The sequence below is a fragment of the Equus quagga genome, chromosome 16 (assembly GCF_021613505.1).
Source record: "Equus quagga isolate Etosha38 chromosome 16, UCLA_HA_Equagga_1.0, whole genome shotgun sequence".
NCBI classification, from domain to species: domain Eukaryota; kingdom Metazoa; phylum Chordata; class Mammalia; order Perissodactyla; family Equidae; genus Equus; species Equus quagga.
The window spans coordinates 37,514,745-37,534,300 of record NC_060282.1 but is presented as its reverse complement, the minus strand read 5'-3'; positions in this window follow the sequence as shown (position 1 = coordinate 37,534,300).

The window sequence follows — 19,556 nt, the reverse complement described above, 5'->3', positions numbered from 1 at the left end:
TTCTAGGCAGGAACCTCAGCCTGTTTTGCTGAGATTACAGACCCACTCTTCCAACAAGACGTGTCTCCAGCATGCAAGGTGTGACCATTAAAAGACTGACTTTCACTAACAGTGATTCTAAAAGAGAACCTCTAAATGTTGGCATTGGCAATATTGATGGAATAAGCATGTAATAGTTATACATTTGCTCCCTGGTGCTGTAGAAGGAAATGTTATGTTTTTTTAATTTTCAAAATCAAATGAAGTCAGATTCATACCCTGTCTACCAGGGTTGGCAGGTATGGTAAACTGACCTAAGCCAATTTGTATATTCACAGTTACTGGTTCCTACTGGGAGCTATCATAGTCTTCAATAATTAGGGTAATGACAGCCATAATCAGATACTCTCCTTAAAATGAATGTGAGTTTCAGGCTGGATTCTGCCACACACACAGACATTCATTATCAAGCAGGTACAAAAGCAGTCATAAGCATGTTTTGCAGGCTTGGTGAAGTCCCAGATTTCTGACTTTTAAGACCTTTGAAAGCATCTTGTTTGCAAGTTTCACCAGAGCTGGATATAACAGTATTTTGTGGCGAGAGTCAGCTAACCTTCTGCTCAGAGTCTCCAATAAAGCATGACAGGACCAGTGCAAAATTCTAAACTGGCTGCCATATTGAAGGGTATAGGAACAGACTACTGCACTTGATCCTCAGACCTTGTTCATGCAGAGGCGGGTGTGTCTATACAAGATTTCTAGCTGGTCCACACGTTTTGTTCACTATTCATTTCTCCAATGAACAATCCCTTCCAACGTCTATTTTACAAGCCAATTAACAAGCCTCTGGTGTTCTGAGACAAAGCCCGTGTGCGTGTGGATATCTAATTAGAGTCTTTTACATGCTAACAAACTACGTTAGAGTATGTATTTTGGTTCAGATACTTCAAATGCCAGCTAACTGCCCCTTTTAGAATAAAAGTAACACACACTATCTATGCTGAACTGTTTTAAAGCAACTTACTGACAATATGACAGCAGGTTACATGGGAAGTGAGATCTCAGTCATGTGGTGGAGGTTGGGGGAGGGCATTGAGATATTACTAGAACACTGAGCTCATGGTACGCAGGAAATCTGACTAAAGTCTCTGGTCTTGAGTTCATCCTGGTCATCACCAACATCAAGATGCTCATTAGCTAAGCCCATGTTGCTCATTTGAAGGCTAGTGCTTATGACATCCATAACATCTGTGCCAACCTTGGTCACACAGACCTTCACAGAAGCTCCTGGTCTCCAGGCATCATGCAGACAGCCCTGGCAGAGATCCTACTACCTTTCAGGTGCTACTCAAAGTGGGAGGGCCTTAACCCACCTTTCCAGAATCCAGTTCTTTGGAATCAAATGTTTCTGAGAGCCAGACCATCTCCTTCCTTCTTTCACAGCTTCCACCGCCTTCCATTGGGACAATCCAATTCTGTGCCTCTGATTGACAAATCTGAGGCCAGTGGGCAGGCTCAAGATTCACATGCAAGTTTTTAAACATTTTGAATTAGTTGACAATGTGTGAAAAATTGGGAGATTTCACAAACAAATACAAATCTTAATTTCTGGGTTTCCCTCCAAAATGGAAAGCTCTGCAATGCTAGGCCACATGCCCACATGACAGTGACTGGCTAGAAGTAAACAGTGGCTGCCTCCATTTAGATGGCGCATGAGCTCTACAGTTCACCACAGTCTTCATTCATCCCTATTGCTCCTCATCACTGGGGTTGACCATTCGTGGGCGTTATTAATCACACTTGCCCTAATTCTTGTCTTACAGGGAAGAGGAAAGTGAAATGTTTCTTTTACTCATATTTACATCAAAAAATATTTTACATCTGGTTTGTCTCACTAATGTAAATGATCTGCCTACCCCTGGAAGCATTTGCATTTGAGATCCTTGGCCTAGACTTTTGATAGTTAAAACTTATCCCTTGGCACAAGGGAAGCCCAAACCTCCAAGATATGAAGACCTGACTGCCCTCGAGAGCAGTGGTACTCAACCAAGGGTGATTTCTTCTTCTAGAGTACATTTGGCACTGACTGGGGGTGTTTTTGATGATCATGACTCGGGGGTTGTGACTGGCATCTAGTGGGTAGCAGCCAGGGATGCTGCAAAACATCCTACAATGCACAGGAAACAGCCTTAACAACAAAGCATTACCTGGCCTGAAATGTCAATAGTGACAAAGTTGAAAAACTGCGTTCTAGATAAGGGGTGAGGGGTGAGGGAGGAGGAGGAGCAAAAAGTGCTTCCCAGTCATAGCTGGGAAACAAGAACCTATTATTTTCTCAATCAGTTTATCATGTCACAGATGGATAGCTGCCCAGGCTAGGGACTTCTTTGTAGGACAACTCTCATTTAAACACACAAATTTTGATGTATTAATTGAAGAAAAAATTAATTATTACTTAATAGTAACACTTTAGTCTTGAAAAAAGAAAAGAATTACCCAGATTGATCACCGCCTTCATGGAACCATCATACTTCGCTCCCAATGACTTCTGATCATTTCAAAAATTCAAATTGGCTTTCCAAAACAATGCTTTGCTGTCACTGAGGAGATGCAAAGTAATGTGATTCATGTTATAAGGAAATCTTCGATTTTAATAGGATTTTAATTATGAGTAGCTGATGTAAAATTATAATAACTTTAGTTTACTGAGATTGGTTAGATCAGGAAAGCATTTGGCTTATTACAAGACAAGAATTATACAGTTATTTCTAGTTCTTATTTTTTAATCACCAAGTTTCTTGTTTTCTAAACAAGTATATAAGCACATGTGTATCTTGATGTATGAATTTGATCCTTATGTTTTATGTATTGATTAGTTTTAAAATATTTGTGCTCAATTAAGTAAAAGAATTATTAAATTAAAAAAGGAGAAATGTGAAATTATAACTGAAATAAATATTTCAAGAAAATGTAGCATTATCAAAATGAATGTATAATCTCTCAAGATGACTAACTTGGAGAGGACAATAAATATTTGTTTTAACGTTTAAGTTTTTGTTCACCTGTCAGTTTATGAGCACAGCTTCCAAATTCCATAAAACATTCAACTGAAATAATGAATTGGGCTGGCTCCGTGGCCAAGTGGTTAAGTTCACACCCTCCGCTGTGGTGGCCCAGGGTTTGGATCCTGGGCGTGGACATGGCACTGCTCGTCAGGCCACATTGAGGCGGCATCCCACATCCCACAACTGGAGGGACATGCAACTAGGATATACAACTGTGTACAGGGGGGGTTTGGGGAGATAAAGCAGAAAAAAACGAAAAAAGATTGGCAACAGTTGTTAGCCCAGGTGCCAATCCTTAAAAAAAAAAAAAAAAAAGGAAGATTGGCAATAGTTGTTAGCCCAGGTGCCAATCTTTAAAAAACAAAAAAGAAAGAACGAATTAATGACCTCTTACAAAAATAGATTTAATGAAAACTCTGAACAAAATGGGGATAGAAGGGAACTACCTCAACATAATAAAGGCCGTATATGACAAACCCACAGCCAGCATCATACTCAATGGGCAAAAACTGAGCACCATCCCCCTGAAAACAGGAACAAGACAAGGATGCCCTCTATCACCACTCTTATTTAACATAGTACTGGAGGTCCTGGCCAGAGCAATTAGGCAAGAAAAAGGAATAAAAGGAATCCAAATAGGGAGGGAAGAAGTGAAACTCTCGCTGTTTGCAGATGACATGATCTTATATATAGAAAACCCCAAAGAATCCATTGGAAAACTTTTAGAAGTAATCAACAACTACAGCAAAGTTGCAGGGTATAAAATCAATTTGCATAAATTAGTAACATTTCTATACTCTAATAACAAACTAACAGAAAAAGAACTCAAGAACACAATACCAGTCACAATCTCAACAAAAAGAATAAAATACCTCGGGGTGAATTTAACTAAGGAAGTGAAAGACCTATACAATGAAAATTACAAGGCTTTTCTGAAAGGAATGGATGACAACATAGGAGATGGAAAGACATTCCACGCACATGGATTGGAAGAATAAACATAGTTAAAATGTCCATTCTACCTAAAGCAATCTACAGATTCAACGCCATCCCAATCAGAATCCCAATGACATTCTTTACGGAATTGGAACAAAGAATCCTAAAATTTATATGGGGCAACAAAAGACCCTGAATTGCTAAAGCAATCCTGAGAAAAAAGAACACAGCTGGAGACATCACAATCCCTGACTTCAAAACCTACTACAAAGCTACAGTAATCAAAACAGCATGGTACTGGTACAAAAACAGGTGCACAGACCAATGGAACAGAATTGCAAGCCCAGAAATAAAACCACACATCTATGGACAGCTAATCTTCGACAAAGGAGCTGAGGGCATACAATGGAGAAAAGAAAGTCTTTTCAACAAATGGTGCTGGGAAAACTGGAAAGCCACATGTAAAAGAATGAAAATTGACCATTCTTTCTCACAATTCACCAAAATAAACTCAAAATGGATCAAAGACCTAAAGGTGAGACCTGAAACCATAAGGCTTCTAGAAGAAAATGTAGGCAGTACACTCTTTGACGTCAGTATTAAAAGGATCTTTTTCAGACACCATGTCTTCTCAGAAATGGGAAACAATAGAAAGAATAAACAAATGGGACTTCATCAGACTAAAGAGCTTCTTCAAGGCAAAGGAAAACAGGATTGAAACAAAAAAACAACCCACTAACTGGGAAAAAATATTTGCAAGTCATACATCCGACAAAGGCTTAATATCCATAATATACAAAGAACTCACACAACTCAACAACAAAAAATCAAACAACCCAATCAAAAAATGGGCAGGAGAGGGGCTGGCCCCATGGCCGAGTGGTTAGGTTCACACACTCTGCTGCAGGCTGCCCAGTGTTTCGTGGGTTCAAATCCTGGGCGCAGACATGGCACTGCTCATCAAGCCACACTGAGGCAGCATCCCACATGCCACAACTAGAAGGACCCACAACGAAGAATATACAACTACGTACCAGGGGACTTTGGGGAGAAAAAGGAAAAAAATAAAAAAAAATCTTTAAAAAAAAAAAATGGGCAGGAGACATGAACAGACATTTCTCCAAAGAAGATATACGGATGGCCAATAGGCACATGAAAAGATATTCATCATCGCTGATCATCAGGGAAATGCAAATCAAAACTACACTAAGGTGTCACCTTACACCCATTAGAACGACAAAAATATGTAAAACTAATAATAACAAATGTTGAGAGGTTGTGGAGAAAAAGGAACCCTCATACACTGCTGGTGGGAATGCAAACTGGTGCAGCCACTATGGAAAACAGTATGGAGATTCCTCAAAAAATTAAAAATAGAACTACCATACAACCCAACTATCCCACTACTGGGTATCTATCCAAAGAGCTTGAAGTCAGCAATTCCAAAAGTCCCATGCACCCCAATGTTCATTGCAGCATTATTTACAATAGCCAAGATGTGGAAGCAACCTAAGTGCCCATCAACAGATGAGTGGATAAAGAAGATGTGGTATATATATACACTGGAATACTACTCAGCCATAAAAAGAACAAAATCATCCCATTTGCAACAACAAGGATGGACCTTGAGGGTATCATGTTAAGTGAAATAAGCCAGAGAGAAAAGGACAATCTCTGCATGACTCCACTCGTGAGGAATTAAAAAATGCAGACAACGAGAATAGATTAGTGGCTACCAGGGGAAATGTGGGGTGGGGAGTGGGTACAAAGGGTGAAGGGGTGCACCTACAACATGACTGACAAACAACAATGTACAACTGAAATTTCACAAGATTGCAACCTATCATTAACTCAATAAAAATTTTTTAAACAAGGAAAAATATAGATTTAATGAAACCTTTAATTTTGACAATACTTTGTAGTTCTCACAGTACTTTCATGTAGATTATTTCACTTAATTATTTGGCAACCTGTGACGTAGGCACTTTTTTCTCTGTTTTTAGTAGATATAAGAGTTGGGTTTAGAGAGGCCCAAAGCCACGCTGACTTCAAGTGGTAGAACTTGAGGTGGAGGAGGCGGGGACTAACCCTTTTCATTTGCCAACTTAAAAGTGTATTTTCAATACTCCCAAATTGATCGACAGATTCAGTGCAATCCCTGTTCAAAATCCCAGCCACCCTTTTGCAGATATTGATAAGCTGATCCTAAAATTCATATGGAAATTCAAGGGACACAGAAATCTGAAACAATCTTAGAAAACAAAAACAAAGTTGGAGGATTCACACCTCCTGATTTTAAAGCTTACAAAAAGCCATAGTATTCAAGACAGCGTGGTACTGGCATAGGATGGACATACGGATCATTGGGATAGAACTGAGAGTCCAGAAATAAACTCTCACATTTATAGTCAATTGATTAAAAATTTTTTTTATTGTGGTAAAATACACATAACATGAAATTTACCATCTTAACCATTTTTAATGTACATTTCAGCGGCATTAAATACATTCACACTGTTACATAACTATCACAACCATCCATTCTCATAACTCTTTTCATCTTGTAAAACTGAAACTCTATACTCATTAAACAATAACTCACTATTCTCCCCTAGCCCCAGCCCTTGGCAGCCACCATTATACTTTCTGTCTTTACAATTTTGACTACTCTAAGTTCCTCATATAAATGGAATCGTACAGTACTTGTATTTTTGTGACTGGATTATTTCACTTGACATAATGTCCTCAAGGTTCATCCATACTGTAGCATATTGCAGAATTTCCCTGCTTTTTAAGGTTGAATAATATTCCATTGTATGTATATACCACATTTTGCGTATTCATTCATCTGTTGATAGACACTTGGGTTGCTTCCACATTTTAGCTAATGTGAATAAAGCTGCTATGAACATGGGCATACCAATATCTTTTCACGACCCTGTTTTTAATTATGTTGGTTGTATACCCAGAGGTGGAATTGCTGGATCCTATGGTAATTCTATTTTTAAATCTAAAAGGAACTACCTTACTGTTTTCCACATTGTCTATACAATTTTACCTTCCCACCAACAGTGCACGAGGGCTCTAATTTCTCCACATTCTCACCAACATTTGTCGTTTTGGTGTTTTTTTCATAGTAGCCATCTTAATGGATGTGAGGTGATATCTCATTGTAGTTTTGATTTGTGTTTCCCTAATTATTAGTGAACACCTTTTCACGTGCTTATTGGCCATTTAGGTATCTTCTTTGGAGAAATATTTCTTCAATTCCTTTGCCCGTTTCTGAATTGGGCTGTTTGTTGTTTTGTTGCTGAGTTTTAGAAGTTCTCCTATATATTCTAGATACTAACACCTTATCAGGTATATGATTTGCAAATATTTTCTCCCATTCTGTGGGTTGCCTTTTTAATCTGTTGGTACCATCTTATGATGCACAGAATTTTTAATTTTCATGAAGTCCAATTTGTCTCCTTTTGTTGTTGTTGCCTCTGCCTTTGGTGTCATAGCCAATAAATCATTGCCAAATCCAGTGTGGTGAAGTTTTTGTCTTATGTTTTCTTCTAAGAGTTTTATTGTTTTAGATCTTACATTTAGGTCACTGATCCATTTTGACTTAATTTTTGCATATCGCATAAGGTAAGGATACAACTTCATTATTTGGCATGTGGATATCTAGTTTTCCTAGTACCATTTGTCGAAAAGATTGTCTTTTCCCCATTGAATGGTCTTGGTGTGCTTGGAAAAAAATCACTTGACCATATACATGAGGATTTATTTCTAGGCTCTCTATTCTATTCCATTGATATATATGTCTGTCTTTATGCTGATACCACACTGTTTTGATTACTGTAGCTTTGAAGTAAGTTTTGAAATCAGGAAGTGTGAGTCCTCTAGATGTGCTCTTCCTTTTCAAGATTGTTTTGGCTATATGGGGTTCCTTGAGATTCTATGTGAATTTTAGGATGGATTTTTCTATTTTTGCAAAAAATCTTCATTGAGATTTTGATAGGGATTGCATTGAATCTGTAGATTGCTTTAGGTAGTATTGACATTTTAACAATAAGTCTTCTAATCCATGAACATGGGATGTGTTTCCATTTGTTTACATCTTAATTTCTTTTAGCAATATTTTGCAGTTTTTAATGTACACCTCTTTCACCTGCTTGGTTAAGTTAATTCCTAAGTATTTTAATCTTTCTGATGCTGGTGCAAATGGAATGATTTTTGTAATTTCCTTTTCAGATTATTCATGGTTTGTGTATAGAAATGCAACTAATTTTGGTATGTTAACTTTGTATCCTGCTTCTTTGCTAAGTTCACTTATTAGTTCTAACAGCTTTTTTTTGTGGAATCTCTATAGGGTTTTCTAATGATATCACTTTCAAACACAGATAATTTTACTTATTCCTTCCTAATTTGGATTCCTTTTATTACTTTATCTTGCCTAATTGCTCTGGCTAGAACTTCCAGTATTCTGTTGAATAGAAGTCGTGAAATGGGACATCCTTGCCTTGTTCCTGATCTTAGAGGAAAACTTTCAGTCTTTCATCAATGAGTATGATCTTCACTGTGAGTTTTTCATATGTGGCTTTTTATGTTGAAGTAGTTTCCTTGTGTTCCTAGTTTGTTGAAATGCAAGGATGGTTCAACATACAAAAATTGATGAATGTAATATGCCACAGCAACAAAATGAAGGAAAAAGCCACATAATCATCTCAATTGAGGCAGAAAAATCTTTTGACAAAATTCAACACTCTTTCATGATAAAAATACTCAACAAACTAGGAATAGTTTGTAACTACTTTTAAACTCTGGAATCTTTTGAATTTTGCCAACTAAGAACATTAAAAAACTCTGCTGTCTATTGTTATTATTTTATGAATTTATTTTATTTCCTGTCCTCAATGAAATACATCATTTGGGATGGACATATTCTTATTCATTCATTTAATAGATATTTACTGAGTACCTACTATGTGCCAGGTACTGTGCAAGATGCTGAGAATATAATGGTGAAAGAATAAGATGGATATATTACCTACCCTTTTGGAATATCAATCTAGTGGGAAATGTGCACTTATCTAAAAAAATCACATAAAGCAAACAAATTCATAAAATAATCTCAAGACATCTAAGTGCTATGATGGAAATAAACCAAGAACAGAGAGTTGACTTACCAATACATCATTTGTGGGGAAGCAAGCTAATGAAATGGATGAGGAATAGAGTTAGTGGATTCACAAGTGTTTCTTACGATGTTTTATACTCTTCTATATATTTCAAATATTTCATGATTAGGTAAATTGTTAAAAATTAAAGTACAATGAAGAGGTGCTCTACAGCCTCATCTATTTGCCTTTTTCTTTTTAATCTCAAACTCAGATTATGCAACATTTTAGAAATCTGTTGTGTGAGAGTTGATTTTCAACTCTACCTAAACATCATAATCACCTGGAGCACTTGCTAAAAATACAAATTTCCATCTTCAGAGATTCTGATTCAGTAGGATTGGGGAAGGGCTCAGGAATCTATTTTTAATAAACACACAGATGACTCTGATGCAGCCATGTAGGATTCTTATTTGGGAATCACTAGGGCAAAACAAGGAGTGTTGGTAGTTGTGTACTAGAAAGAAGCACTTTTTTTTTTTTTTTTTTAGTAAACTGCTTTTTATGTTGTTTTTTGTTTTTCTGGGAAAGATTAGCCCTGAGCTAACATCTGTTGCCAATCTTCCACTTTCTTTTTTTTTCCCCTCCCTAAAGCCTCAGTGCATAATCGTATATTCTAGTTGTAAGTCCTTCTGATTCTTCTGTGTGGGAGGCCACCACAGCATGGCTACTGACAGATGAGTGGTGTGGTTCCATGCCCAAGAACTGAACCCAGGCCACAGAAGTGGGGCACGCCGAACTTTAACCACTAGGCCATCAGGGCTGGCTCAAGAAGCACATATTTTTTAAAAGAACTTGCTATTTGGGGCCAGCCCGGTGGCGCAGCAGTTAAGTGCACACATTCTGCTTTGGCAGGCCGAGGTTCGCTGGTTCAGATCCTGGGTGTGGACATGGCACCGCTTGGCAGGCCGTGCTGTGGTAGGCGTCCCATGTATAAAGTAGAGGGAGATGGGCACGGATGTTAGCTCAGGGCCAGTCTTCCTCAGCAAAAAGAGGAGGATTGGCAGCAGATGTTAGCTCAGGGCTAATCTTCCTCAAAAAGAAAACAAAAACAAAAACTCCAACATCAATAAAAATTTAGACCTAAAAAAAAAAAGAACTTGCTATTTTAGAGAAGACAGGAAGATCATTTTTGCGAAGAGAAGAACTCTTTGTAACATGAATAATTAGCCATCAGTTCTATGCGTCCAAATATGTACACACTATATTTCCTTCAGAGAGGGCACATGTGTAAAGAAATTGTCTAGGAGCACTTTTTCAACAAAGTAAGTTGTCCCATTCTGCCTATCCATTATTTTCATCTTAAACACCAGTTTCGATGTGTTAAAGTAACACTTCAGTTTAGTATCCTTGGTTAGGTCACAGATTCCTATGACGTCAAGGTCACAAGTTCATCTTTGGATGTACCAATGAGCTATGCTGTTTCTCTGGCCATGTCCAGCCCAAGTGCCCTACAGAGACCAAGCCCTTGCAAGCCTCTCTGATGGCGGTGTCATAGTGCTCTGTCTGCCGGTTCTTCTAGGTATTACCTCTCTGAGCTCCACAATACTCACCCTCTTCTCCCACCCCCAATCCCCTTGCCAAATCATAAGGACCCTAGAGAAGCTTCCAAAAGACTTTGCCAACATTTGGCAGACGAAAAGGACAAATGTCACCCAGGACTGTAATATCGCTTATAAACTCAAACTTTAAATTATTGCATTATTTCAACACTGTCCCTTACCGGATTTTTTTTTTTTTTCTAATTAGTGTTTTTCTGTTGCCTTTTCTTCCCTCTCTCTCTTGTGTAACCAGAAAACTGAGCAGAGCAGCCTTTCAGGAAGGCCTGCTTCCTGCTTGAGTGCTCTTGGTGAGTAAAGCCCTGTACCTGAATTCCTGAGTGCTTTGGGGCTCCCAAAGGATAGCCCATACTAGAGAACTAGCACGTGCTCCCCAGCTCAGGAAAGAAGGCTGCCCTGGGCTTTGTCGCTTTGTTGAGAGGCAGCTGCAAGTTTTCTGGCCTGGCTGTCTGATGAGGGAGGGAAGGAAGGAAGGAAGGAGCAACTGTTCTCTTTCCTTCCAACTGCACCAAAACCCAGGACACACAGAGCTTTCTCTCAAGGTCCAGAGTGACTCAGTTTCAGGTGTCAAACACATTTATCTAATGCTACCTATTAATTTTGATGAGTTAGACAAATGATGATAGAGAGAGGAATAATTTTCTGATCAATAAAATTGATTAGAAATGGAATAATCTAGACTATAATGTAGGTGTTTATCAAATAGCAGCTGAAGTGAGCTGGGGGCATCAATGGTGTTTGATATAATGCTGGAGCAGACACACCTGGATTTGATGCTTTCCAGTCAGGCCTCTTACCTGTGTACACCTGAGCAATTTTCTGAAACTTTCTGAGCCTCAATGTCTTTATCTATAAAATAGAAATGGTATTAACTGCCTTTTAAGCTTGTTATAAAGATAAAATAAAAACATTATATAAAAACACCTAACACAGGGTCTGGCACCTATTGGGTATTCAATAAATAATAACTCACACATGACGCTACCTGTGGATTTCACGCTTTACACGTATCACTTTATTTAATCTTCTCAAGGACTCTGTGAGGTAGGTGGTACTATGATCCGCATTTTACAGATAAGGAAAGTAAGGCACAAAGAGGTTAAAGAAGCTCACCCAAAGCTAGACAGCCCTAAGTGGTAGCAGAACTTGAACCCATGCCATCTGACCTGCTTTTAACCATTTATAACAGTCCTCTTCTAGTACAAGTTTTCTTTCTAACCTTCATGACTACCAAAGTCATGACCATATGACTACAAAATTCAAGTTTTCAGGCACTTTCAGGATACAGAGAGCAGATGTTTGCTCAGGGAGCATGTCCTTCCTCTCACATTATCTATAAACCTAATAACAGGTCATAATGTCTCTTGGCTGGAGCAGGGGCACTAAGGACTAGTGGTTATCCTGGCCAGTGTGTATCTTGTTAAGTCAAACGACCAAGATCAAGCTGTGTGCCTCTTGTTTTCCTGTTCTGGGGCTTCACACTGCTCAGGTACCTTCTCCTTCCCCTCCTCCATCTCTGTTTCAGGTAGCCATCTTGCAAAAACATCTCTCTTAGTGACAAAAGATACAGGATTGGAGTGTGTGGCTGGAGGCATTCAGACTCGTCACTGGTAGAGACATCTTTACAGACAAAGAATACCATTATCATAGAAAAAACTGGCCTCCCTTTCCTGACCGCCAACTCTTCAGAAAAATCTGCTTCACCCACATCATCCTCTGGTTCCCTGTGTTTCTTTATTTGTTTGTTTGTTTGTTTGTTTCTGTACCTGCCCTTCTATCAGAACTTTCGTTTAGGGGATGAGGCATTTGTGTGCATGATTTGTGAAATGCTGAAGAAAACTCTACCGCGTATTCCAGGGCTACTTAATAGCTATTAGAATCAAGCGGTGTTAAAACAGGAAAGGATTCAGGAACTCAAAAGACAGCATGACATCTGAGTATCCCTGCCTGAGTCCAAAGTTACACCTTGTGACAACCCCCTCTCCCATAAAATGTCATTACAGCAAATTATTCCAATAAAGATCTACTCTGAGGAGGAGGCTAAAGCAAGGGATGCCAGAATTTGGCAAGGCTGAATCTTTACCAGGCAACTATAAACTTCTAAAATTTTATGTGAAGGTAGTCCCACAGCCTGAAATTTAATGGTATAAAATAATAACAAACACACAGTCCTCATAACAACTGGTCAATGTCTAAGCATTTTGAGTGTTGTGTAGAAAAGTATGTGATTCTAATGGAAAATTCCGATTAATGTTAATTTTGAGCCTAATAAATTTCCATTGCCAACTGCCTAAATTATTTAAAACTTAAACGGCTTTGAAAATTTTTTCTTTCCTATTTATACTCATGAGGACATTTTAAAAACATTGACTGTCAATTGCTGCTTTTCAAGGTCTTTTAACTGTCTAAGTCTTGGTTTTCTAGGCTATGTGGCAGGGACTGTCCTAACTCACTGTTTACATTTGAATGGAGAACCCCTTTGTGAGTGAAGTAGCTGTATTTTTCTTTAAGCTGATTGTGGTATGCTGTACTCTTCACCATTATGATGGGACTGGATTTTCTAAGTGCCAAAACCTATCTTCTCTGAAATGCCCTAATGGATATTATTGGGAACGATTCTATTGCTTCAGAACACTTTAAAAATAATTTCCTTTGCAGGATCCAACAGAACGCTTCATGATCTTGTCTTATTGTGGCCAAAAACTAAGAGGTGAACAAGAACAACACGGGGCTCTGGGAAAGCAAAGATAAAGTAAGCATCAGCTTTAAATTTTGAAAAATCCTTCCTGTGTCATTGATCTCATACCCGAAATGAATTCCTATAAATTCTTTTAGGAATAAAAATACAAATACATTTTTACTTTTAAATCGTTTGTGATATTTCAAAGAACTTCTCTCCAGTAAATTATTAAGAGATTTCACTCACAAGGGGATTCTCCATTCAAATGTAAATTTGAGCTAGGCTTAGTCATCCTAACACTTGAGTTCACAAACCTATTCCTTCATTTTTAGAGCTGGGAATCAGGATAAACCTTTGCTATTGTACCCTTAGAGCTGGAGCTCAAAAACTATCCTCTCTTTGTATAAGATCCTAACCCTTAATGACATGGTAGGGTGGGGTGTGGGGGAGAGCAAGACAAAATAGGTTCTAAGCGGTCTGACAGGCATGTCTGAACTGAACTGTTCCTACTGAGAAGCATCCATTGGGAGTCAATGAGATTTACTCACACCTTGGAAGAAATTCAGTATCTCTCCTGCTTCACGCAGAAAAAAAAAATCTTCTGAACAAGGCCCTGGGAGATTGCCTATGAATAAAATATACTCTCTTTAGTACATAAAGTCAATGCTGTGTGCTTTAACTGCCTTTTAGAGGACTTCCTACTTCTTGGCTCTACTCTGGATCATTCAAACTGCTGTGTAAGGAAAATAGTCTTTGGTGCTAATTAGCTAACGGTTCAACCCCCTTTTGGACATTGCTAACTGTGTGGGCCAGGGCAAGCTTCTTCCTGTCAGCAATCTCAGTGTCCTCTTCTGTAGGATGGGGGTAAAGTTATTGTATCTACAAACCTCACGGGATGGTTGTGTCAGTTCCATGAGACCCTGTGTGAAAGTCTCTTACACAGTGTCCAATGTTTAGAAGAAGGACAAAAAATGTCAATTCTCCCCCCCACGCTCTTCCATCCGAATAAATGGAGTGCTAGAGTGTGTGGAGTCCAGGTGGAATGATGCCAGTTAACGAAAGGGTCAAATTGGCATTATTAATGCCCATGCCAGTATCTGCTGTACCATTCAACAGCAGTATTATCTGCTCTTGCCAAGTTTGCAACAGAGGCAAATGCCAGATCAGGGCTGGGGGTCTGTTCCTGAACCCACAGTTCACCCTCAAGCCATTCTCTTTAGAACCCTGTGAGGAAGGTGGGGTCAGTACCCTGTGACTCAGAAAGCTTTGGCAATTTTTTTTCCCCTGTCTTATAGCAAGTAAATGGCAGAACTGGGCTCACATCTGCACTGGCTGATTCCAGGAGTCAGCACTATTAAGAACTCAACACCTGGGGGAATCCAGAAGCACCATATGAAGATTTCCCCAGCTTTTCCTTCTGCTAACTCTTAGCTGCAATCTCAGCTTATATCTATCAAAGTACTTTGCATGTTGTATTTTTATCATTTGTTCATATTTTGTCTCAAAACCATCTTATTGATCTTTGTACAACCAGAATCTAGGTCCAGTATCTGAGTTATTTGGACAGCTTTATACAAATAACGTTTTTCCTTTGAGTTAAAAAGAATTAGGCAGGAAGACAAAATTGTGCAGCCCCATTCTTATCCCCCCCCCAGCTGAGAAAGAATGACATTCAAGGTCCTGGAAAAGAAATCTCCCAGGCCTTGCATTCCAGAGACATAGTTCTGGGCAACTTGAAACATCAGCTCAGTGGAAGAAGAGAAATATACCAAAGCACCAGCGATGGTCATCCCTTTGATAATAAGCACTCTTCATAATCAATTAAGCATAAGCATTCCTAAAACTAAAATTCAAAAAGATTAAGATATTGATTTGGGCTTCTATCGTTTTCTGCTAGTTCCATCCTAATTAACAAGAGCGCTTGAAAATTTTGCCAAAGTTTCCTAAGTTGTCTCCACAACTGAAGCGAAGAGGTTGATAAAGTTTTCTGAGTAACTGGAAGATAGAGGCTAAGAATGTTTTCCAGGAAATTCAATAAACAGTTTGGGTTTAGGAGCCTGAATTCTCTAGAGAGTAAAATCTGTGCTGGTTATGGCATTATAGCCACATCACACTCAACTCATACATACACACACACATATACACATACTTTTTCCCCTACTATAAGAGTAATGTCTGTTTATTGTAGAAGTTTTAGAAAATACAGAAGATGAAGGAAGGAAAAAAAAATCCAGATTTTCACCATCCTGAGAAAGACAGTGTTATCAATTGGGGAATTCCTTCTAGACTTAGCATGTATATTACAACCAAATATAGATCACACCATAGACATTGCCTTGCAGCCAGACTACACAATATTTAAAAGATGCTGCTCTGGGTGACTAAAGCTCATCTTTAGTAGACGTAATACAGATGCAGCACAGCACTAGCTGTGGAGCTCCATCCTTAGGAGTTTGGACAGAGGGAAGGGAAAGCTTAAGTATTGAGTCAAGGGCTTTAATTCCAGTCTAAACAAGAGCTTTCCTGGGTGACTTCACTGCTATGGTGTAATTCAAGCTCTGTAGCAATGATTTCAGGCTACTGCCAGAAAGGACAAGAGCTGACCCAACAAAGCATAGAGAACTCCAGGGAATATTTAATGACAAACATTTTAGCTAATACTGATCCATCGGAAAATCAGATTCCTTCCTGCCAGATGCTCAAATGAAGGCTACAAATGCTCTTCAAAGAGCCACAGTTAGCCTTTCAGCACAGAGGGCTCTGTTGAGAAAAATTAAATGTCATGTGGTTTGGAACTTGTCTATAAAATGCACACTGTTGACAATGGTTTCTTGCCACGGTCTACAGAAGTAAATTTGTACAAATAAGTGGCTGCAGGAGTTTATTAAGTGCAAGATTGGAAGCCATAAGCTCAAATCAGGCCTCTTCTGCTGACTTCGTATGCAGTCCTATTGTAGTCATTCCTCAATCCCTTTTCCAGAAAAACTTTCAGGGTTGACAAAGTGATTAATTGTGGTGACTTGGCATTGGAAGGGTAAAGTTTTGGGGTTCAGTCTCTTATTGCATGAGTTCCTCAAGGCTATTTCCAGATGGTATGTGGTTTTGCACTAATGCAAGATGGAGGTCATGGCTGAGCATTATGGAGGTAGTTTTGGCTAAGGCATAAGTCATAAGACTGTTGAGGCTCAACTCAGCAATGCTCAGCTTTCTGGAGCCTTTCTCTGAGAAATGTGTACTCGGTGTTACCTCAGGGGTGCTTGGTATAAACAAACAGGCCTTCACAGCACTAGCCCAAAGCAGCTCCTATAAGCAAGGGAGAGGGATTCTCTGCAGTCTCGCCATCTCCTTCAGATACTCGCCAGTAGAGACCTCAGATTCTCCTTTCCCAAAAAGGGCTCAAAGTAATGTCCACAAATGAGCAAAGAAAGGCATGTGCTCTGAGGCAGCGTTTCAGTCTGTTACAGATGATGGAAAATGTGCCTGAGGTTTGGAGTTGGGGAAATGTGTTTTTGTTCACTCAGCTCCCATTATAACCACATCTGTTATCAGTAGGGCGGGCTGTGTTAGTATTAATAGCATGACTTTCTTAAGCCTGGAGTTCTCCTCCGTGATGTTTTGGCTGAAAGCATTAAACAGAAAAGGCTGAGAAAAGCCAACTCTCTGTGCTGGTGATATTGCCCCTTGGATTCTTCTGGAAGGCCTGACTGTGGGTGTAAGCTAATGTATATTTTCTCCTTTTAAGAACCTAAACTAAAAGCGAATCAGCATAAAGAGCTGCTCTGTCTTTTCTTCCCGGCTTCTCAGACACACTACCAAGTATGATCAGTTCAAAATGTCCCACTTTTCCACCTTTTCTCTCCACAGATGGGCTTAAGTTTCTCTGACGTTTCCTCAACTAGAATTCTGTGGCCAAAGAATAGAATCATCTACTCTTTGGAAGAGGTGACTCTGGGATCACCAGGGGAGAGGAACATGAGAACGAACAAGGAACGCACCCCTGACACACAGCACACACATAACACACACACCCCCTCCCCACCAGGCACCTCCATTTAGCACCATCTTCCAAGTAATGCTTCATTTGAACAAAGGGTGAGTTGGCTAAACAAAGTTTGAAACCCCCAATAAATTCTACTCCTTAATTTTACTGGTTAAGAAATAAATTCCCAGGGAGGTTACTTGACTAAGCTAAGGCACTTGGTTACTTTGTGACAAAGCCAAGATGAGAACCCAAGTGTTCTTACTAGCTATCATTCATTCATTCATTCTCAAGTGTTTCCTGTCCCAGCCATTGCACTAATTGTTATTCTGAAAACCCATATTTAACAATTTGAATATCATATCTATTTAAAAATTATTTTCTGTGAATTTGAGCATCAGGTTACATAACTTATCTTTCAGTGACTTAGTTAAAGGCCTTTTCTCATTAAATATCACATTTCTTTTGATTGCATTGAGGAATTTGTGGTAAAGACATATTACCATTTAAAATATGTGAATATATTAACATTTGAAAATTCTGTTCATTTTAAAAGCATCTTTGTAGTTTGTTAGTGGGGTCAGAGTTGGCATATATTCAACTATATATTACCACTCTGTATTAAGCTTCTTTCAATGGAGGCAACATTTGCAAAATGAACCATTTTTCGTGAATATGCTTTGTGTAGTCAAGACATGCTGTGTATAGCTCAGTGAGCACACTAACCACATTATTTTATAACTGTCTATTGATGTGTCTGTTCCTCCTAGCAGAATATGAGCTGCTTGAGGGCCCCGGCTGTGTCTTACTCATCTCTGTATCCCCAGAAGGGCTCAGAACAGGTTCTTGATAAATGCTCAGGTGGGGTATGAATCACGTACAACGCCTCTCTACAGATTTTTTTCTAATAAGAAAAACTTTATGAAAAATTGCAGTCCCCTGTTGAAATCAATTCTCTTAAAGTACAATACAGCAGTGCTCTTCTTGAATAAAAGTCTTGTAATTAACTTCTTTAGATTGAGATCAATCTTCTGAATGAAATCTGTTGAAGCTGAGGGGAGATGGGAGAAGTTGCAGGAGAGTTCTCCACTATCTTCCCTCTATCCTCTATGTATCTTGACTCCAAAAGAAAATTTAGGAATCTATTCTCTTCTTTAAATATTTACCTTCTCTAAGGAAACTGTGATACATAAAAATTTTTTATCATGGACATTTTCAAACATGCATAGAAGTTGAGGGAATAATGAACATCCAGTACCATCAACCAAATTCAACAATTACAAACATTTGTTTATCAACAAATATCATCTCTCCCATGTTTTAAAACTATATTCAGTTATCATGATAGAATATCAAATGGATATTAAAAACTACAAATATGTGAATTATGACCAAATATGGCAATGTTTATATGAAGTAACATTTAATTACAACCACTCAAGTGACAAGACATTGATCACAACTATATAGAAAGACATCTTTAAAAAAGATAGGAAGAAAATGTGGACTGTTATAAATTGTTCAGGGTTAATACTTATTCAGTTCATGTTTTGTATCTTTGTTCAAAGCCTTTTTGAGTCTCTCTTGTAAAAAAAAGCATTCCAATCTTTCACTATCGCTATAATATGAAAAGTTTACCAGTTGTCTGTGGCTCCAAGATTTCTATTTGTCCCTAGTATCTGGTTTCTCTTTCTTTCACAATAATAGAACCCCCAATTTTCAGCTGGGCAAAAGGCCACCTGAAATAAAGTCTGCATTTCCCTGCTGCTTTGCTGATAGATGTGGACATGTGATTAAGTTCTGGCCAATGGGATGTAAGTGAAGATGTCATGTACAAATTTAAGGAAATGTCCTTAAAGGGCAGGAACATGCTCTTTGCCCTTTCCTTCTCCCTGTTGGCTATGATGCAGATATGATGAATGAAGCTCAAGCAGCTATCTTGGATTCATGAAGTAGAATATGCCAAGAATGGAATGGCAGTGAGAAGGCTAGGTCCCTGATGACTTTGTAAAGACACTTCATCAGTGTCTGGACAAACCTCCCTCCAGACTTGTTTTACATCTTGAAAGAGAAATAAACTATTTTATTTCTTAGGCCTTTAGGCTTTAAACTTTTTTGTTTAAAGAAAAACACTGATTAAGACACTTATTGGTGGTTCATTTCTTCATTTAGTTCTGCACTTAGAATCTT